This window comes from Alligator mississippiensis, chromosome 10 (assembly GCF_030867095.1).
Source record: "Alligator mississippiensis isolate rAllMis1 chromosome 10, rAllMis1, whole genome shotgun sequence".
Lineage (NCBI taxonomy): Eukaryota > Metazoa > Chordata > Crocodylia > Alligatoridae > Alligator > Alligator mississippiensis.
The window spans coordinates 77,825,685-77,847,930 of NC_081833.1; the positions used below are offsets into that span (position 1 = coordinate 77,825,685).

Below are 22,246 nucleotides of genomic sequence, written 5' to 3' on the forward strand. Positions count from 1 at the left end.
TCAACACTGGGAAAATTGACAGGAAGTGGAGGTGGGGGCTGGGGTCTGGGTCCTTGGCCCGGGGCGGTTGGGGCATTCTGATTTCCAATGTCCTTCTTGCTTGCAATAATGACATTGGTTCCCATAGCCTGGGTTTTGTGTGCTCAAGGATTTATCTCTTCCCCTGAATCTACCCGGGCCTCCCCTTCCCCGTCCTCGTCCCCTTCCTCTACCTGGACCCTGCAACTGAGAAATCTGTAAGGCCATTAACTTAAACTCGGCACTGTCTTTAGACCGTTCCAATTTGTTATGAAAATGGTTAGCCGCAGCAAGGACTTCAGTCAAATCTTTAGTTTCCCAGCCAATAATTACTGTTTGAATTTTCTCAGCAATTTTAGGGTTAAGTCCCTGGATGAATGCTGCCACTATTGCTTGTTTAGCATTTCCGACTGGGTTATCCATTCCTTAGTATCGTTTAAATGCCTGTTTGAGGCGTTCTAAATAGTCACTGGGGTGTTCATTTTTGTTTTGTTTACAGGTATTTATTTTGGTCCAGTCTGCCTTTTTTGGGCAAATTGTGAGAACTGCCTGAACCAAAGCATTTCTCTTGTCAATAAAGTCTTGGGCAATCCCTGGGTTTTGATCTGGCCAAGTACAGGCAGCGTACAGACGTAGCATAGTCTCCTTGGGCAAAATGGATCGCATGAGCTGATTAATGTCAGCCCATGTTGGATTATAACAATTTATAACAGTCTGCAATTCTTCCTGAAATTTTTCTGGGTCTTCCCTGATTTTTGGGAACTTTTGAGTTAAATTGTAGAGATCACCTGGAGTCCAGGGTGCATGCACAGTTACTATATTTTGTCCATCGGTGCCAATGCCTGGCATTTGTCTTAGGGGGTAAACTTGTGCAGTTCGGGATCTCAGATTGATGGGAGATCTTTCCATGCCTATTCCCATTCTTCTAAATACACCTGTGGTGGGTTGTGACCCAGGAGTAAATTGCCACACTGGTGATGATTGAGTGGCAGATATGGTGGATGAGTCCGGACTATTAAGGTCCGTGGATGGATTTACTGAAGGAGCTTCAGCTAATGGGTCACTAGCCTGGGTTGCAGCCTGATGTTGAACCGGTTGTTGCTGATGTGGGAGTCCCAGGAGAGCAGGGTTCGAACAAAGGTCAAGGATATCCTCTGCTGGCTCCGGTGGTGGGGGCGCCCCGGGCAATGCTGGATACATCGGAGCGGTGGCCACCGTGTAATTTGGGGGAGCAGCCAATTTTTCCCGGACAGCTTTTAACTGCTGTTTTAATTTTTCTTGAGAGTCTTTTAGGCTCCTAGTTTGAGATTCTGTCCGCCTTTTGGACATTTTATCATACCAATAAAAGAACGCGTCCCACTGGTTTTGTGGTGTTTTGGATCCACGGGACTCTAACGCCCCTCTCAAGTGTACTATTTTATCCTGATCAAATGTTTTTTTCTGTGGAAAATGTTTCACAGGATCATCTCTAGTATATCAGTTTTATTTATCCAGGTACTTGCAAGTCTCGGGAGAATAGTGTGTGTACATAAAGTACACCGGAGTCCCCTTAGGGGGGACAGGAACCTGTTTAGACTGACTTGTTTCCATTTTCAGTCACGCAGGGAGACGTAGGAGAGGCTTATTTAGGATGTCCGGGCCGCTCAGTGCCTTGTCCCGCAGTTTTTTATTGTCCAGACAAAAGGCTTCTGACCCGACACCGGCTCATAAAATGGAAATGGGGAGGGAAACACTAGAGGGATCCTTTCACTCCTGCTTTCGGCAGAAGCTACTGGGACGAGGGGTTTGGAAAAGACAAAATCACTCAGACGCCCTGTCCACTGGGTCACGAGGTTCCAGTTGGGTCCCCTTGCTTTTAAAACTGCCCTGTCAGGCAGAATTGGGGTGGCTGAACCCAACCGTAGTCTCAGTCCTGGTCAGTGGCTCATATTTTTAAATACACACGCACACGTACATTTATTTAGTCAGCCAGACCTCCTACCCCACATCGCCTTAGTTAATTAACTACAAGCCCGATGTGTTGTTGGATGAAGGTGCCTCAAACAGTTTCTCCCTAAAACGTACGTTATCAGACACAAAATGGGATCCTTTATCAGACAGAAAATTTTAGCCGGCAGTAAGGTTCAGACTGACCTGTTTTAATAAGGTTCAGATCCAGTTACCACGGCCAAGTTGGGAGCCTACAGGCAGTCCTCCTCCGAAACCCCAATAGAGATTTTGAATTAGGTCTCTTACCTCTCAAGTTTGGCGCCTCAGGGTTCGGGGGGGGGGTAGCCTGCGGTCCTCTTTTCTCAGCCTGTGTTATGGATCCGAGTCACGGCACCAGGAATTGTCGTGGAAACACACACAGAGTATTTTTGGGTCAGGTCAGCAGAAGCTTTTATTCAAAAGAAACTATAGCTGTAGGGGGAGTTTCAAAGTGACATGGATTTTTTAAGCACTTGGAAGGGGTCCCCCCCAAGAGCAAAATCAGGAGGCTTATATATTTTTTAACAGTCGCTTACAACTCACGTGATCATATAGTGAAATTAGCATGAAAAGCGGCTATAATATTATTTCATTATTTCTTTGCTGTCATCAGGATGGGAATTATGGGGGAGGTAGGGTTAGTTCACAAACCTCCTTCTTGCATCTGGAAATCTACTTTGTACATACTTTTTTTTTTTTACCTTCAAGGCCGCGGTGAGCGAAACTTTTATAAAAGAGTTACAAAGAACAAACACTTGCCCTTATCTGTTTTACTGTACTGAGCCAGCAATTCTACACAAAGCGGTTATGTCATCTTATAACTAAAATAATCAAAGTTTAAGGCATATATTTTTTCTGATTCCACACAGATCAAAGGCTTTTTTGAAGTCAAGATATATGACGTCAATCTCTTCTCCCTTGTCCAGGTGATAGGTCACCTGGTCGTAGAAGGAAATGAGATTGGTCAAGCAAGACCTACCCGCAACAAACCCGTGCTGGCTATCCCTTAAGACGTTGGCGTCGGCCAGTCTGTTAAGGATGGCCTCTTTAATTAACTTTTCTAAGATCTTCCCCGGGATAGAAGTCAGGCTGATGGGCCTATAGTTAGCCGGATCCACTTTCCTCCCTTTCTTGAAGATAGGCACCACATTGGCCTTCTTCCAGTCTTCGGGCACGACACCAGAGCGCCAAGAGTTGTCAAAGATCCGTGCTAGAGGCTGGGCTATGATGCTCGCCAGCTCCTCGAGTACCCTGGGGTGAAGATTGTCAGGGCCGGCTGACTCGAAGGTATCCAGCTTCTCAAGATGTTCCTTCATGAAGTCAGCATCAATGGAGGGTAGGGGATCACGCTCACCCGGTGAAGAGACCCACAGTGGGCAGCCCTGTTATGATTTCCCGATTTGGCACGGTGCGAGGCCTCTACCTCTACGGTGTCACCTGGCTGGAGTGTGTGGGAGGTGGAGCCCTTGGAGCAGCGCGATGTATTTGTCTTCCTGCTTTGTCACGTTTTGCACGCTTGTTCTTTCACGTTTCCAGGAGGTTTTGTGCGTGTACCTGTGCAGGTGGTGTGTCCCCACTCTGTCTTCTGGCTGTGAGGATGCCTGGATAAGGAGCAGCATGGTTGTGGCTGTGGTGAGCAGTGCCTGTTGGAGATGAGGGCTCTCCTGTGGTGGCTGTGCCCTGTGTAAGCTAGGTGGGTTTTTGATTGCCTGTGAATATCCAGCTCAGGCTGGCCAGAAGCAAGCGTTTGAGAGCTCAGGTAGTGGGTTGTGGTGCTGGAGGTTTGGAGAGGAGCTTACCTTGGCTCTGACTAGGTTGCCTTGTGTCCCCTGTTTGGGGTGATGAGGGTTTTGTTTGATTTCTAGTGGCTTTGATCTTGTGGGGGAGAAGGATGTGAGGGCATGTTGTGCTGTAGTGATGGAAGATGGGGGAACAGGGTGCTGAATATTGGTTTGGTTTAGAGTAGCGGGGTGGAGTGGCTGGTTTGCTCTGGTGATGTTTGGCTCGGGGGTGGGGGGGGGTGCCAGTCTCTGCCTGTGTGTTGCTGCTGCCACCGGCCTCCCTTCAGTTCTGGGAGCTGTACTCTGTGTTGTCTCTCTGGGTGTGTCACTGGTGTTTCTTTCTGCTTTGATGTTGAAAATCACAGCAGCACTTTTTGTTCTTTCTTTGCTCTTCCCAGAAGGATGGGAGTGTTTGCATGTAAATTGGTCCCCTCCTTTGGGAGGGGTTTGCTTGTACGCTCTGTGCCTTGTGTGGGGGTGGTGGCTGTGTGCTGCTTTTGGAGACCGGGGCGGGTGCATCTCTCTCCTTAGTACTGAGATGTGAATACTGTTTCGTGTAGTACTTGCTTGTTGTTTGGGGGGTGATGCAAATATCTGGATGCTGAGCGGGGAAGAGATCAGGTAGAGGTGAAGTGACCTAGTGCCACCACCATGCAGAAGGAGGAGGAAGAAGTTGGCGGCTGTGTCCCTGTCGTCACTTCTGGTTCTCTTTGAGCGAGGCCTTTGCCTGTCGGGTGGAGCTGTGTGCGTGGACAGAGCCTGCAGCAGGTAAGACGTTACTCGTAGCGGCGTGGGATTGTCTTCCGGTCAGGCAGTCGGTTGCGGTGTGCCCTTCTGTTTGGTAGTGAAGTTTCCTGTGTGCCCTCAGGCGGTGCCCGTGTCCCCTGTGTGCAGAGGATGGTGAGCAGGATGAGGGAGGGGTGGAGAAGGAATAGTGTGATGCCAGGTGTGGTGAGTGGCTGTTGGGGCTGAGCCCTTTGCTACGGCTGGATGGGGAGCACCCTGGCCAGGCCTGCCTTGGGAGAATCCCCACTGCACGCACCCAGCCCCCACCTCAAAGCTCTCCAATGGGTCCTGTCTTGTGTTTGGTTGTGTCTCTTGGGGTTACGGTCCGTTCTGTGCCTTGTAGGGTTGCGGCTTGCGTGGATGCAAGCGAATGCTGGTTCAGGGAGTGGAGCCAAGCTATGCCGGTGGAGGTTGAAGCAGGCAGAGGTGTGTTGGCAGTTTGTGTGGGAGGCCTGTGCTGGTGAGTTGTGTGTGAGGCCCCTGTGTGGGATGGTGTCTGAAGCTTCGTGCTTGCCGGTCAGTTTGTCTAGTATGCGGGGCGGGCACCTTGGGGGTCTGATTTGTGATTCTGGTGCTGGTGGGTCCAGCTGGGGTGTTGTGTCTTGCTGTGCTTGAGGAAAGCCTCTGTCTTTGTGTAGGGAGTTTTTGGACTTGTAGTGGATTTACTTTTGACACGGGGCTGTCCATTTTTTTGCCCCTACCTAGATTGTGCTAAGGTAGAGGATTGGGTCCGTCTCTGCTTGGATGTTGCTATTGCCACAGGCTCCCCTTCGGTGCTGGGAACAATGTTTGCTGCTTGCGTGTCTGCACGTGCGTGTCTGTCCCGTTACGTTTGTTAGTGAAATCACCGGGGTGTTTTGTTTGGTCATTCTCAGAAGCGAGGGCGGGAGGGCTGCGTTGGCAGGTGCAAACAGAATCCCCTGCTAGGAAGGGGGAATCCCGGAGAAGGGTCTGTCTGCGCTGCGGGGTAAAGCAGGCTGGTGTCGGAGCCCTGGGCGGGAGGGCCGCGGGTGCTAGTAGTGAGGTGTGTGCGTTGCGCCGATGGCAGTAACAGCTTCTCTGTTGCGGGCGGAGGGTTTGTTTGGTGTTTGTCCTGAGGTTTCTGAGGACGATGATGTGCACCAGACTGTGGGAAGAGGGTGAAGCGTCCCAGAAGTGCTGGAGGAGGTGCGGTCAGTGTCTGGTTTGTGGCCTCTGGCTTTGTGGTGTGTCTTGGCTGGATCCCTGTGCATCTGTGGTCCCTGTGGTAGGTGGGTGAGTGCTTACTTGGAGCAGCGTGGGACTTCTCTCTAATCTGCCAGTTGCCTCCATGTATTCCTTTTTGTGTTTTGCTGAAGATTTTCTATATCTTTCAGGTTTCTGTTTTTCTCCAGCCCAGCCTTGGGTGTTGGGCATTGACTAGGTAGGGTAGATGACTGGAGATGGATCAAGATGTTTCTGACTGTGGTGAGTACTGCATGTCAGAGAAAAGGTCCTTTTTGTGGTGGTGTCTCCAGCATATGCTGTGGCTGCTCTGCTGTGGTCCTAGCAGAGGCAAGCCTTGGAGAGCTCAGAGGTGTGGACCAGGGGATGGGATTGCATTGTGTGGCTTTGTGCCTTTGCTTCTGTTGTTGGAGTCCCTGGCTGTTGAATGTATTTCTGTTTGCAGGGTCCTGGTCCTTGCAGAGAAGGGTGGAAGATGGAGGAAGAGAGGATGGTGCAAGGTGTGTTTGTTCTGGAAGGGGGGTGGGGTGGGGTGGGGTGACAAGTCCCTGGCGTACTGAGCTTCACACTCCTGGGCCAGCGATGCTCTGGCAGGAGGTTGTAGCACCAGGGGTGGCCCCTCTCTGTACCGGTGCAAGGCTGTGCCGTTGTTCCTGGGAGTCCCGCAGTTGCCTCGGTGTAAAGAACGGGAATCGCTTCCCTCCAGTGTGAGGGATTTCTAATCCTTTGTGCAGGATTTGCTTGTGGCATGGGTGCAGATCTTGACTCTGTCTAGGCTCTAGCAGGGCAGAGGATTGGGTGTCTGCCTTGCTGATGCCATTACCACAGCTTCCTGCTTCAGTTCTGGGAATTGTCTGGGGGTGTCACTGATGGCTTGGTGTCAACATCACCGCACTATTTCTGTCTCTGTCTCTTCTGTCCTTTTCTTTGCTCTTCCCAGAAGTGAAGGGGGAGGCCTGTGTGTGCACATCTAAATGGCCTCCCTTAGTTGGGAGGGGAGAGCTGTGAGATGGGTCTGACTGCATCCTGTCAACTTTGTGGGAGCTAAGTAGGCTGGTTTTGGGTGGAAGGGGCCCCTGCTGCCAGTGCTGTGAGGCCTGTGAGTTGTGCTGTTTTGTGGTAATTGCTGCTTTATCTGCAGCGGGGGGTCTTTTTACGAAGACTTTTGGGGCAGGGAGGAGAAGTGCACATTGGGCAGAAGAAGAGAAGACACCTTGAAGTCATGAACTGTGGAGCTGCCTGTCGTTGGTGCGTGGAGCATGTGATGGGTGAGAGCTTGCTTTGGGGGAAGCTGTTGCTGCCTGGTTTTGCTTTGGCACATTTTGGTGAGGTTTTACTTGTGCACGTTCGCAGGTGCCTGCGCTGTAGCTCTGTCGTGAGGAGCGGGGCACGGGCAGTGACACGCTGAGGGCTGGAGAAGGAGCACCACAAAGATGGCTGTGGTGAGCAGTAGATGTTGGTGATGATGAGGTGTTCTCTGTGGTGGCCGTGTCCTGCAAACGGTCTGGTTGCTGTGAAGTAGATGTTTCCTCGTGTTGGATGTTGAACACCCTGCCCAGGCAGGCCCAAGGGAAGCCTTTGTGAGCTATGAGTCTGTGGGTGAGGTGGGTTGGCTGCATCTGCCTGGGGCTTGGGGAGGACCTTCCGCCTACGTTTTGCTTTGCACCTATTTATCATCCGTGTTTTGGGCTGACAAGGTACGTGTGGTTTTTCCCCTGTCCCAGAGGCCTTGGTCAGGCGTGAAGTATGTGAGCCAGGAGAGTGGTACAGCACACACGCAGGATGGAGGTAGAAAAGGGATGGGGGAGTGGTTTGTGGGGAGGGGGTCGGGTGGTGGCTGTATGTTGTTTGGGGGCGGTGTGGGTGGGGTAGGACGGCCCTGGTTTGCGATAGCCTCCTGAGCTTTTTGCTTCCAGGGCAACAATTCGAGCGGGAGGCTTTTTTGGCCAGGGCTGCTGTGAAATGTGGTGTAGGGCTGGGCCGGCCGGTCCGAGTCTGTCGCACTCCACGTATAGGAGAAACGACGGATGTCTAAGGAGCTTGTGGGGCGTTTGATCCGGGCTCATCCCTGGCACTTGGGGTGCAGGCCTGGCCCCTCTCTGGGGTGTGTTGAGGGTGAGCTCTGGGTTTGCATTCGTGCCCCTGACTTGCTGTTGCTACGGGCGTCCCTTCAGTCTTGGGAACAGTGCTGTGTCCTGTGTGCCTGGGGGTTTCACTGGTGTCTCTCTACCTCTTTGCAAAATGTCTGCAGCACTTGTTCTTTTTCTGCTCTTGTCAGGACTGGAGGGAAGGCTGTGGTGGGTTTTTTCCTGCCACCTAAAATGGTTTCCACCTTGGGGAGGGGTCTGACTGCACCCTGTGTGCCCTGTTTAGCCTGAGTGGGGGTATCGCCTTTGGATTCTCGGGGGTTGCTTTTGCCCTCAGGGCTGTGAGTCCCGTGTGCCGCGTGACTTTTCCTAATTTATTTTTGTTTTGGTGACATGTACGGGAGTAATCTGGCTGAGGCTCGAGGCTCCTAAGTGGGCATCGGGAAGAAGAGGTGGAGACCCCAGCGCCTGTGACCTGAGGAAGCTGGTGAAAGAAATGGATGTCGGCGCATTTGCTTTGCGGTTGCCCGGCGTGAGACTTCTGCCCGTGTGGTGGCCCTGGGCTGGAAGCCTTGCTGCGTGGAGCCTGCGATAGGTGAGATCTGAATCGGAGCGGTGCGAGACATTTGGTCCGTGGAAGTTGGGAGGTGGATTTGAGCGGGCTTGGGGGGAGCATCTCTTGGCCTCCCTCGGTGGTGCTGGTGACGGTCCTGTAGAAGGAAGGGTTGTACGCTCCTGCTGTTGGCCACAGGGTGTATTTAGGCTTGTCAGACTGTGCTTGCCTGTGGCACTTGGGTGTTGGTCTTGCTCTTCTAGGTTGTTTTGGGTCAGACGATTGGGTTTGTGTTGGCGTGGCTGTTGCTGTTGCGAGAGGGCCTTTTGCAGTTGTGGGAATTGGTTTGTCTGGTTTCTGCCTGTCTCATCTTTGTTCGCTGTGCCTGAATTCACTGCTGCCTGTGTTTGCTCTTTGCCGGACTGAAAGGAGGGGACTTTTCTGTGGTGCTGAAGTTCTGCCCTCTTAATTGGGGGGGAAGTTCAGAGGGGTCTTAATGCTTTGTGTCTCCTTGGTGGGCATGTGGGTTGCTGTGTGGTGTGGGGGGTGCTGTAATCTCAGTGCTCTGCAAGTGTTAATAGATGTATTATTGTTTTGGGGAAGGGAGGGTGTAGCTGTGTGTTGCTTTGCTGGCTCCTGTGGTGTGGGATGAGGTGTTGGGTTCACGGTGAAGATCCCCAGACCTGGTGCCGTGGGCACGTTGGAGGAATTGGGAGGTTACTTGGAGTCGCCTTGCGTGCAGTCCTGTGGCTGTGCCAGTCAGAGCTGGGAGACTTGTGGTGTGAGCCGTGTGGGGCGTTGTTCCTGTTTTGCGGGGAGCTTTTTGCATGGGCATTTTTGTTGGTGTGGGGGGGGGGCAGGGTTTCCTTGTCTTTTGATGCATCTAGCTTTGCATTTATATTTGAGGGGTTTTCTTTTTTTTCCCCTCTGTGTCTGTAGATGTTGGACTGCTGCTCCCCGTGTGGTGAAGAGGATGGGCTGCAATGACTGGAGGCCTGGAAAAGGAGCCGTGTGGCCACGTACGGCGTGCATTTGACTCTTGGGGCTGGAGCCTCTTGGTAGCGGCTGCGTGGCGGAGCCTGCAGTTGGCTTGTCGAGGCGGCTTCCTGGCTGCGAGTGGAACAAATTGCCAGAGCCCAGTGGCTGGTGGTGTTGGGATGCGCGGTGTGTGTAGTGCTTGCCTTGCTTCCCTTGTGCTGAAAGTGTGTTCTGTGTTCTTGTTAGGGTCCTGGCCTGCATGGAGGCAAGTAGGTGAGAGGACTGCATCGTGGGAGAGCTGTGGGCCGGGGTTGGATGACAGACACGGACCGGCAGGATGTTGCCCGCTATGTGGAATGTCCCTTCTGTATTGGGATTCTGCGTGGGGGTGTGGGGTGGGATTGGGAGTGTCCTCAGCTTTATGATCCTGGAGCCAGGGGTTGTGGAAGTAGTATGTTTGGGTCAGTTTGTCTGTGCTGTGGGTGGACCTAGGGTGACCAGAGGTGAAATCCATTCCTGTGACCCTGCAGTTGGACCAGCACCCAGACACTCGCAGGAACTGCTGGCCAAGCAGGCCCAGACCTTCCAACTGTTGAGCACGGCAATGCTGGAGCCAGCTAGCATGGAAGCAGGAGGGCTGGCCGGGTGCGGGGCCCGGGCTGCCTCTGTGGCTTCTGTGCTAGTGAGGTTGAGAATTGCAGTGCTGGGGGGTTGGAGGTTTTGGACCTGCTTGTGCAGGGTTCTTGTTGGTGTTGGGGTGCTGGTTCTGCCGGGTCAGAGCAATGGGTTTTATTCTGCCTGGCTGCCATGTTTACAGTGTCCTGCAGGGCTGGGAGCCTGTCGTAGCAGTGTGTGTTTGGCTGGGGCGGGGCGGTTGTCCGGTTTGGTCCCTGAGCAGTGGGGTGAGCATGTTTGTTATTACCCTGAAATAAAATAGTTTTCTGATAGCATACTGTTAGGTTAACAATAATATAGATTATTAAGAAGTATTAGCTTTGCAGCTGAATACAAGGTATGACCTGTGGCCTAGCAATGCCGCTGACCACAAGGCAGAATGATAGCTAAGCCTTTGCTTATGTTAAGTAATCATTTTAACTGTGTTGACCATTTTCTGAGTAAAATGCAGCAAGTGAATCTGTGTCTGTGTGCTGTAAACCAGATGCAGCAAGGAACAAGATAAGAGGAAGAAGCCATTGTTCTAAGTACAGTGATCGTGTCCTTAAGAAGTATCTAGTACTGTGCAAGTTTTTGCTAACATATCATCATGTTACTGTTATTTATGTTAGAAAATATTGTTGGAAAATCAATGTGACCTTTGTATGACCTTTGGTCAATGCTGGCTGATGCAACCTTGCAGTAAGATTGGCATGGTCTGTCAATATAGGCGGGCAAACAAGGTGATTGGGCCCAACCGTGCGGGGTGAGCAAAGCCAAGCCATCTTGGTGATTTCCTCTGAGTTTTGCGCATGCGTTATGAAGGAGCTTATGAAACCAGAGTTTATACATCTATGTGTTGAGTTGCAGTCGGGGGTCTCTCTGCCCTTACGAGGACGGGGGACCTTTGGCCGAATAAACTGAAAAGACCACACCCTCGTCTCCTGCTTATTGGAGTCTCAGCTGGGAAACGAGCCCTGTTTGGGTTAAGAGAGTCTGCAGGTGTTCCCTTACCAGATTGGGAGCCTGGTCAGACAATTTCTCTCACAATTTGGCGAGCCAGCCAGGAGCACCCAGCTCGTCGCGTTGCCGCTGCCGCCTAAACCCAACCTCCGGCCGGCCGTAACAGAGGTGAGTTCACCATGGGAGTCTTGGGTTGAGGCTGCAGACATGGCGGGACGATAAAGTGACTCCTTCAATTTTACTGGCATGGTGTGGTCTTTTATATGTTGTGTATGTCTTGTCTAATGTGTTATAGGTCAGTCTGTTCTCCGGTTCCTCAAACCTGGGCACACAGGCAATTTTAGTTAGTTGCCCGTTTGACTCCTTTGAGCCGATAAATCTGTGTGGCGCATTTTATGTCTCCGTTCGCGCACTGAGGAACCGTCTCTGTTTCTGACCTTTTAACTGGATAAGTCCTGCAACCTGTTTGAGGCATCCTAGAGCCTGCCTTTCCAGATTGGTTAGGTCTAGGGCAGCCAAGAAAGCAGGGTTTTTGGGGAGCTTTATAGTATATCAGGTCATCCGGGAAAGGGACATCTGCCAAGAGTGACGATGGGACAGAAACAGTCAATTCCCGCTAGTAGTCCTCTTGGAGAATTGTTAAGCAACTGGAATAAGTTATCTGGACATGGCCAATTGAGTAAGAAGCGTGCTATAGCCTTATGCACTAGTGTCTGGCCTGGCTAGACTTATGAAAACCCTGAACTTCAGTGGCCAGTGTTGGGATCCCTTAGCGTAGATAAATGAAGGTACCTCAGGGGGTTCCTAGAGGAACCCGATCCCCGACAAATGGATTATTGGTATCTCTGGTGTGATTTGATGGATTTAATTCTTGAGAGAAAAAAAACAACCTGATTACTTCTGGCAGCTCAACAATGTCTGCGGTGTCTCCTCCCTCTTATTCTCCCACTATGCCACCACCGGTGACTAGGGGACCGGCCGTAATAAACCTGGCCGCTTCGGCCATGGCCCTTCCGGCACCTTTTACCCCTCCATGAGGCTCCTCTCCTCCCGTAACAGGAGTGTCAGGGTCTGTACGTGCATCCTCGGAGCCTACTTTCAGTCCCATAGCAGGACATACTAGGTAGCCTTTGAATCAGGTCATACACCTGCTCTTGTACACGTGTAATCACATGTGCACACCCCCCATCACACATGCAGTCACGCCTGCTCAGAGTCCCTTAGAGACATGCGCCGGCACAGAACCCCAAAACACAGTGCAACATACACATGTGCCCCAACAGGTGTCCGTGACACACTTGCACACAAATGTGCAGCCTCGCACGCACGCATGTTCAGTCTCGCACACGCACCCAGAGCCCAGGTGCCTGTGACACATGCGCATGCTCACACACACACAGAACCCAGGTGTCTGACACATGCATGTGTGCTCTCGCGCACACAGTCTAGCACACATGTACAGAATCCAAGTGTCTGTGGCACACAAGCAAGTACCCTGACATTCACATTCAGACACACACACAAGCCCACATGGGTAGATATGAATCAACCTGCCCCCAATGATGTGTGCAATTATTGTAAACAATTGGGGCATTGGAGACGAGAACGCCCAAACCGCCGTAAGGGACTTGGCCCTAATGGAGGAAGAAAGGGGGGAAGCCAGGGAAACAACCGGGCTGCCAGCACTGATCCTACAGATCCCTGGGTCCAGGGTTTGCAACAAGATATAGATGACTCCCAGTGAAATAAGGGGGCGGCTCTTCCACATGATGTATCTAGGGGAATCTTCCTCTTTTGAGTATACCTGTGCCCCTTCATCCCCTTATGTACCACTTCAAATAGCAGGAAAATTTATAAATGTCTTATAGATAGAGGAGCAGATCTGTCCTCACTGGGAGAATCTCCAGAAAGGGTGGGAATTGCAGTCTCAGGATCTGAAAAGATTATGAGAGTAATTGGAAAATATATGCAAGTGCCCCGTGGCACTGAAACACAAGTGCAGATAGGACCCTTGACCACTATTCATGCTTTCCTATTAGCTGAAGGAACTCCAATGTACCTCCTTGGAAGAAATCTACTCTATAAACTACAGACCAGAAACCCTTCACCCTATTTACTCATGAGAATCAAGGCATTGCTTCAGGTGTCTTAACTCAGCCATGGGGAGTTTCTAATTGTCCCATAGCATACTATTCTGCTCAGTTAGATCCTGTAGCAAGGGCAGCAGTCCTTGTCTTAGAGGAGTTGCTGCTGCCGCCGTGCTAGTTCAAAAGGCTCAAGATTTAGTGTTAGGACACTCTCTTGTGGTTCAAGTATCTCATTCAGTGGAAGCTCTCCTACTACAGCAGAACCTCTGCCAGCAGGGACCAACGCCCAGGCTGCTGAGCTAGCAGCACTCCGATGAGCATGCAAATTGGCCACAGCCTCCAGGGTCACTATCTATACTGACTCTAAATATGCTTTTGGTATCTGTCATGTGCTAGGAGAGTTCTGGCGACAAAGAGGTTTTATCATGTCCTCTGATCCTGTAATCAGCAATGCCACCGAAGTGCAAGAACTGCTAGAGGCTGTCGTGTTACCAGCTGAAATAGCGGTAATGCATTGTGCCAGACATTCCAGAGAAGATACTGACATTGCTAAAGGAAAGCATCTTGCAGATGCTGCAGCTAGAGCCGCTGCACTACAAACTAAAGGAAGTCTCCTTGTATCTCAAGTTGTTCTTCCACCCTTGTCTGTGATTTATGACAAAGTCCCAGCGGATGAAGTATCTATATGGGTCTAAAAGTGGGAGGCTGCGCAAGGAAAGGATGCAGTGTGACGTGTGCCAGACGGTAGACCAATTGCTCCTCGCACCTTGCTCCGAACTCTGGCTCAGGATGCCCACAGATGCAGCCAGTCGGGAAAAGGAGAAATAGCAGAACAGGTCCTCTCCACCTGGTTTGCTCCAGGTATACATCTAGAAGCTGCCCGAATAACTCTGCAATGTTCAGAGTGCAGAGCCTTCAACAAATACAGAGGACACACAAAATTACAAGGGGCCTGACCGTGGGCCTATTTACCCTTTGAAAAACGACATGGATTTGCTCAAAGCTGGAAATTTCAAGGACTGCCTAGTAGTGGTAGATCAAGTAACAGGATGGCCAGAAGCTTTCCCCACTCGAGAAGCGGATTCAGTAGCAGTAGCCAAACCCGTATTAAAAGAAATCATCCCACATTTTGGCATTCCAGGAGGAATAAACTCTGACCGAGGAACTCACTTTACAGAAACTGTTTTAAAAGAAGTTTACAGAGTTTTTGGAATAATAACATACTTCCACGCACCCTATCGCCCTCAGTCCTCGGGTCAGGTAGAGAGTATGAATCGGAGTATAAAATCCCTTTTAGGAAAGATCTGCTCCTAAACCAAATTGAAATGGTCAGATGCTTTACCAAGGGTGCTGTTCGCTATAAGAACAAAACTCAAATGGCCTCTCAACCTTGTACCCCTATGAGCTGTTGTTTGGTCATGCTCCTGTTATATAAGAGATGGGAAAATCTGCATGTTAGCTTACTCGGTGGAGATGAAGCTTTAATTAGTTATGTTTTATCCTTACAGGAGTCTCTCTAGTGTTTATACAGGTCAGCTGCTTTGGTTCAGCCGGTACCCCTGGACTGTAACCTTCACCCCTATCAATCAGGACGCTGAGTTTGGGTAAAACAACATCGGCGAAAAACCGCCTTGGCCCAAGTGTGGGCAGGTCCGTACCAAGTTCTTCTTACTATACACGCTGCTGTGAAAATCGCCGAGAAAGAGGGCCGGATTCATCGCGGTCGCCTCAAACCTGGTATCGGCAAGTAATGACCGGTCAGCTGCTGTTCCGCCTTTGTAGCTAGAAAGAATCGGAGAATCGTGGACCGTTCAGACTCCTTAATAGAAATGATACGTGTATTAAGCTTGCTTTGTATTATCTTTCTTGTTATCCTTTGTGTTTGTATTTCACTGTGGACGCAGGGAAGGTTATAAGTTAATAATGGCATTTCACCCGGGCTATCCTAACAGGATTATTGCTCTTGATGCATAAAACACCACGGCTATTTATGGGAAAGCGATACAGAACAGGAAGACCAGTGGAAAGATAATACTTACCTGATTTCCACTATAGCTATAGCACAGGCCCTAAAATTTGTCTAATGGTTGGATATGTGGTACACAGCCTCCTTCTACTAACTTTCCACCCTATCCTTTAATCTCTTGGGAAGGGATTTTTTCTAATCCAGAGTGGGTTGATACGGATAGAGCTGGAATAAGTACCTGGCAGGACAACCCTTATTTTAGAGAGTACTTTCAGACATCATGTTATCTGCCCAGGTGTGTTGGGAAAATCCTCGTGGAATAGGAAAAGAGATTTTTAGGATGGCAACCAGGTTGTAAACTAACCATTAATGCCACACACTTAATCTGGCCTAACAATACTGCAGTGGGGGCTAAAGAAGCTGAAAAGAAAGGTTACATCCCCTGGAATGTGTCTGCTCTCTGCAGTTCCTTGCAGCGTCCTTATGTATGGCAATGTATGGAAGGTTCCATCCGATGCTCCACCCCTAATAAAACGGGCTTGGAGTCACGGCTGTTTCACGTCTTGCATATACAGCTCCTTTGCAAAGCCAAGTTGATCGTATGTTAACTATACCATTTACAGAGACGGTTCAGTACCTTGCCCCAGAGATCCTCATACTACCGCATCAATCAACTAGCACGTGCATTAGAACTTATTGCCAATAGCACAGCAGAGGGCATTGAATTAGTGCAAGACCAGGCTTCTTGCAACCATGCTATGACTTTAGAAAATCAGTTAGCTTTAGACTATTTGTTAGCTAGAGAAGGAGGGGTATGTGCTTTAATCACAGGAGGACCCTGCTGCACCTATATTCCTGACCACTCTGACAACATAACTGCTGCAGTAGAAACAATTCGAGACACAGCACGACAGGTAAACTCTTTGCGAAGTTGGTCAGTAATAGAAGGGATTGCCTCAACTTTAGGAATGTGGAGAAGGTATATCTTAGAATACATTTTATGGGGATTAGGAATTTTCTTGGTTATTATCCTAATAATTGCTGTAATTAGAGCCTGTGTAGTTTGAGTTAAGCAAAAAGTAATTAATCTCAATATTATGCAAACCTGGGAAATGGCCAGCAGGCCATAGGCCTGTGGCTGTAAGGGGGGAAATAAACGGCAGTAAATCTTTACCTGCGTTGCTTGGTTTCTATTGCAGCTAGACAACAAACTCCTGGGAGTTTTCTCCCACCACAGCAGGAAGGAGGATGTTGAAGGTTTCTGAGCCATAAGCTCGAGCTCTCTCTTTGGAAGGGGTTAGAAAATATTGTTAGAAAATTAATGTGACCTCTGTATGACCTTGGATCAATGCTGGCTGATGCAACCTTGCACTAAGATTGCTGCTGATATGTCAATCTTGGCGGACAAGCAAGGTGATTGGGCCCAACCATGCAGGGTGAGCAAAGTCATGCCATTTTAGCAATTTTCTGCTGGGTTTTGCGCATGTGTTATGGGAAAGGCTTATGTAACCAAAGTTCATAAATATGCGTTGAGTTGCAGTTGGGGTCTCTCTGCCCTTACGAGGACAGGGGACCTTCAGCCAAATAAACTGAAAAGACCACACCCTCGTCTCCTGCTTATTGGAGTCTCAGCTGGGATATGAGCCCCGTTAGGGTTAAGAGAGTCTGCAGGTGTTCCCTTACGAGATTGGGAGCCTGGCCAGACAATTTCTCTCATGGGGAAAGCAGAGCCGTCTGTTACTCAGCTTTGTTTTGTTGTTGCCCCTAGTGGAGGTATTGCAAAAATGTATCATCTGACTACACAAAAGGCTTCTCAGCTGAAAACTGTAAACTGCAAATTGTTTCTTCTTCTCTCTCCCCAATCACTGCGGGGCCAGGAGGGGGGGGGGGGGGTCGTGTTAGAGGGAGAGAACAGTCTGAACAATGCTTGCTTCACGATAAGGCTGACTCCTGTGGGAACACAGATTAGTTACTGCCTGCTTTGCACATAAACTTTGCAGAAAACTGTAGCAAATGACAGATTGGCACAATGGAATCTTGTTCAGGAGAGGTATAAAAATGTATCGTCGGGCATGGCTAGGGGTCAACATGACTGAGCTTTGAGCTCCGTTGTCGATCTGTTTGCAAGCAAACATACTTGTAATGGATCCAGGCTAAGTGTGTATAACTCTCTCTTGAGGTATATGGAAAAAGCCTCCAGAAACACGAAACTAGCCGTTTGTGCAACAGAGGCACAACTGGGAAGCACCCCCCTCCCCGTCAGCTTAACCACCCTCTCGTGCGTCCAAGGCCCCTGCCTTGCAGTGCCTCTTGGGCCTGTGTGGTGTTGCTGGTCGTTGTGTTTTTTTTTGGGGGGGGGGGGAGTGTGAGGAGGGTGCAGCCAAGGTGATGGCTCCTGTGGAGAAGGGGTTAGAAGCAGAAGTAGTTATGAAGAGCCTGGGTGCTGGGCTGATGTGGGAGAAAACTCCCTGGTGTTCGTTGTGTAGCTGGCTTAGAGACCAGACAACAGGGGTGAAGGGGTAACTGCAGTTTATCTACTCGAGTACAGACCATAAAACAGCAAAGAGGTAAAATGGCCTTGACTTAAGGGTGAGGCTGTCTTATATACATTTTCTAAGAAAGGAACTACAAGGTTATTGAATATGCAATACTTATGGTAATCATCTCCTTACATGGTGCATTACAAATCTCAGTACTTTTGCAGAGGAAAAAAGTTAGTGTTATCTTACACATTGCAATCTGTTATCCTGTACTCCGCTGTACCATCTTCTTCCCTCAGGGCCCGCCCCCCCCCCGCCTTATCTTATCTGACTTCTAGCTGCAGCTGGTACCCAGTACACAGACTTAATTTCTGCTTTTTTCTAACAAAATGGTTAGGGCACTTGACATAAGAAAATAGTTGGCTTAGAGATCATTCTGTCTTGTGGTCAGGAAAACTGCTAGGCCACAGGTCATGCCTAGTGTTTAGCTACGAAGCTAATACTATGTAATAATCTAAATTACCCTGAAATTAAATAGTTTTCTATAGTATACTGTTCACAAGAAAGACAAACTTGCCCATCACTCTGACTGTGAGGTGGAAGAGGTGCCAGGAGGATGTGTGGGGTCTGAGTTGTGCCTTGGTGTGTGCTTAGTTGGGTGAGAGGGGTGCGAAGCTGCCTGGGTGTGGTGGGATCGTGCTCTGCTCCCTTGCTTGTTTGCTTTGTTTGGTGATGTTTGTGTGTGTCCTTGTGTTGTTTGTTGTGAGGCTGGCAATGTTTTTTTCCTGGTGGTTTGTTTTGTACATGGCTGTTTGCTCACCTCCTGTCTACTGAGCTTTTTGTATGTAACATGTAGAGGAACTTGTGGGCCAGCCTGGAAAAATAAAATAAAGGAGAAATGGTTTTGGCACGTGCTGCATTGAGTTTATTTACTTTTTGTATTTATTACTTTTCTCGTGGGGGGCAGGGGCAGGGCTGGGTGCTCGTGTCCTGTGCGCGGCCAGGGGGGTCGCACGGGTCCGGGCAGGGGCGATCCCCGTGGCTGGGCCCTGGGTCCTCGAGGGGGGGAGGGGTCGTGGGCCGAAGCGGGCCCTGTGGCCGAGGGCGGAGGCTGTGTTGCCGGTGCTCGCCCCGGTCCATCCCGGCTGCTCCCTCCCCCCCGTCCGGGTTTTCCGGGCGCTGCGAGAAGAGCTCGGATTCCTGCGCATGGCTGCATGGGGCTGGGGGGGGTGTCACGTGACTCGGCCACGTGCAAGCGGGCGGCGGTGGGGAGCGGCTCCGTGCGGTAAGTTTGGGTGGGGGGGAAGTGAGGCCCCCCCCCCCGGTGGGTGCGGCGGCGGGGCCGGAAGCTGCGCGGGGCGCGTGGGGAGAGCCCCGGGGCCGGGGCGGGAGCAGATCGCGGCTCCGCGCGTGTCCCGCCCCGGCTCGTGGCCACTCGCTGTGCAGTGGGGGGAGACCCGGGGTCGCCGGTGGCCCCGCGCGTCTCCCGTGCTGCCCAGGTGACGGTCGTGCAGGCTGCTGGGGGCGCTCCCGGCGGCCGGAGCACCCGGCTCCACTTGCTTCGCTCTCCCGGCGGGTCCCGGCCGTGGGGGGGGGCGTGCAGCGGGTCGCGGAGCCCCGAGCTGACTGGCGCCCCCGGGCTCTGTTTCGGATCTCCTGTCCCGGGTGTGGTGCAGGGTGGGGAGCAGTGCACTTGCAGCTGCCAGCCTGCATCTGTGCCTGCCTGGCATATACATGCGGGGGTCTTGTGCCGCGTGCTGTGCTTGGGAGTCCCCCCTTGCCCATCGAGCTGCCTGGGGCTCTGTTCTGCTCCCTGTCCCCGCCCTTTGGCTGCACATTTTTGCCTCGGATCCCATGCATGCCTGCCTGCAGCCTTGTCTGATACTTTCCCTCTGGTGGGGCCTGAATGCTGGTGTGTGTGTGTGTGTGTGCGCGTGCTTGTGTGCGTGCATGCACATGCATGGGCTGTTGTCCCCAAAGGACAGTGAGTTCATGCCTGGTGCGCTTGTGGCAGTAAAGACAGAGGGGTGAAGGATCCAACTTAATCTTTATTTCTGCACAGAAAGCAGAGCTTGGCAATCGTTTGCAAAGGAAGCACACCCACCCAAGTGGGTATCAGCCTTATATAGCCTCTTCTAGCCTTACACACTGTACAGTCACTAGAGGTTGCCTCTTTTGGTCCATGCGCACTTCGCCCCCTAGGTACAGACTACCCCTAGCCAGCTGAACTGGGCTTCCTAATAGGTAATTTGCTCATGTAGCACCTGGTATTCAGCCAGCCTAGCAAGCAACCCCCCTTTCCAACTCCCCGCAAGTAACCCCCCTTCCAACTTTCCCCCGACTTTGTTGATACAGCTTTTCCTACTAGGAGGCCAGCAATTAGCAACTAAGCAACAAGCGATCTCCCCCTGCCTAAACAACCTACTCTATGCCCTTGGTTAGATAGATACTTTTTCAAAAGATACAAAGCTGTTCCCGAAGTAGAAAATGGATAGTGAAAGTTCAGGGGTGCTTCTCAGGGCTGCCCGAAGGAACGTGCAGGGAGCTGAAAACCTGGGTCCTGGCATATTGCAGTTTAATAAAACACAGCTCTGGTTTGTTTGGCTTGTTTGACACTGGACCGAGCAACGGACACCACAGAGACCGACGGCGAAGGTCATATATTTGCACTTGCTTGCCCCGCTTCTGTTCTGTTACCCAACCTGTCCCTGCTGCCCCCCACCAGTTGCCCCCTTTGTCCTGCTGCTTGCCTTGACCTGTGAACTTGGCCGGTTTTGGCTGCTTTATTTTTTGCACTAAGCAGCTAGCCTGTGGCCTGTCCATAACGTGTGCCTTTTTAAGGCCTGTTTATTTTATCCCTGTAACCCTCTGCAATGCCCTTTAACACCCTGCCCCTTGTCCCTTTCACTCCTTGTTCCTTACTGGCAGTGTCCCTTGGCTCTGTAAAGTGGAAGAGCTGTTTAACCACCAAGGCCTTTAGCTTCCCTGCTGTTTAACTGCAAGGTCCCTGCAGCCCGCACTTGTTCTGCCTCAAGCTACCTGTATCTGCTGTCAAGCCCCCTGCTGCCTTAACCTGCCTCTTGCCCCTGCAAGCCCCCATCTTTGCCCCTCAAGGCCGCTGCAGGCCCCTGCATCTCCTCTCAAGCCCCTGCTGCCTTAAGCTGTGTCTGGGCCCCCTGAACGTCCCTGCATCCCTCACTTTTTTTGCTTCAAGGTTGCTGCATCCCCCCTTGTGTACCCTCTAGCCCCCTGCACCCCCCCTCTTTGCTCTTCCAGCCTCCTGAAGTCCCCTCAAGTTTGCTGCTGCCTTAACTCCGCTCTGGCTCCCTCAAGCTCCCTGCATTCCTCCTGTTTGCCTGTCACGTCCCCTGCATCCCCTGTCTTTCCTCTTGAAGCCTTGTGCATGCCCTGTCAAGCCCCCTGCTCTCTTAAATTGTGCTCTGGGTCCCTCAAGGTTCCTACATTTCTCTGCCTTTGCCCCTCAAGCCCGCTGCATCCCCTCTTTTTGCCTCTCAAGTGCCCTACATGTCCTGTCAAGACCCCTGCTGCTGCTACCTTCCTCTTGTGCCCTCAAGGTCCTTGTGTCCCCCCTGTTTCCTTGTCAAGCTCTATGCATCCCCTGTATTTACCCCTTGAGCTCCCTACATCCCTTGTCTTTGCTCTTCCAGCCCCCTGCATCTCCCAGTGTTTGTGGCTCACGCTCCATGTATCCTGTCTCTTTGCCCCTGAAGCTTCCTGCTGCCTTAAGGTCTGTCTGGCCCCCTCAAGCCACGTGTATCCCCCCCTCTGTGTTCCTCAAGCCTCCTGCAGGCCCCTGTATCCCCTGTCAAGGCCCTGGTGCTTTAATGTGTGTGTGGCCCCTCTCAAGGTCCCTGCATCTCCCACTTTTTCTGCCTCAAGCTCGTTGCATTCCCCCTTGTGGCCCCTCAAGCTGCCTGCAGCGTTGTCTTTGCTCCTCCAGCCTCCTGTATGTGCCCTCAAGCCCCCCCGGGTCTTAAGTGCCCTCTGGCCCCCTGAAGCTCCCTGGATTGCCTGTGTTTTCTCATCAAGCCTCTTGCATGCCGTGTCAAGCACTGTGCTGCCTTAAGCCCTGTCTGGCCCCCTCAGGGTCCCTGGATTGCCCCCCCCCCCGGTTTCTGCCTGAAGCTTCCTGCATCGCTCCTTGTGTTGTTAACCTTGCTTCACCTGTCCTCTTTGCTCCTCCATCCTCCTGCATGTCCCCTCAAGCTCGCTGCTGCCTTGATCCCCCTGTAGGCCTGTCAAACTCCCTGCACACCCCCTGTTTCTGCATTATACTCTGTGCATCGCCCCTTGCGTCCCCTCAAGCTCCCTGCACCCCCCCTGTTTGCTTGTCAAGTGTGCTGTTTGTCCCCTCACGCGTCCTTCTGTCTTAATCCCCCTCTGGCTCTGGCAAGTGCCCTGGATTCCCCCTCTGGGTTTGTGAAGCACCATGCATCCAGATTTGTGTTCCCTCAAGGTTTCTGCATTCCCTTTTTGCTCCCCCAGCCCCCTGCATGTCCCCTCAAGCGTCGTGCTGCCTTAACTGCCCTGTGCATCCCCGCTGCTTTCCCTCCAAGCCCTGTGCGTTGTTCCTCTTTGCTCCTCCAGCCCTGTGCATGTCTCGCCAAGCCCCGTGCTGCCTTAACAAGCTTCCGGCTCTCTTAGGGTTCCTGCATCCTCCCGTTTTCCCCTCAAGCCCTGTGCATCCCTGCTCTTTGCCCT

General features: G+C 51.5%; 1 long non-coding RNA gene across 35 annotated transcripts in view; it reads left to right on the forward strand.

Annotated features, from left to right (window-relative positions):
- The window catches only part of LOC132243625 (uncharacterized), a 60,953-nt gene extending 42,519 nt beyond the window's left edge, over positions 1–18,434 (forward strand). For 25 of the 35 annotated variants that reach the window (XR_009455340.1, XR_009455339.1, XR_009455341.1 and 22 more), the window contains 8 exons: positions 5,909–5,999; positions 6,202–6,256; positions 6,898–7,004; positions 7,110–7,198; positions 7,481–7,544; positions 7,673–8,438; positions 9,336–9,415; positions 9,621–18,434. This is a non-coding gene — a long non-coding RNA (uncharacterized LOC132243625). Of the gene's footprint in view, positions 1–5,908; positions 6,000–6,201; positions 6,257–6,897; positions 7,025–7,109; positions 7,361–7,480; positions 7,545–7,672; positions 8,439–9,335; positions 9,416–9,620 lie in introns of all 35 variants that reach the window. The other 10 variants (XR_009455354.1, XR_009455355.1, XR_009455348.1 and 7 more) reach the window with 9 other exon arrangements.
- The last annotated feature ends 3,812 nt before the right edge of the window (positions 18,435–22,246 follow it).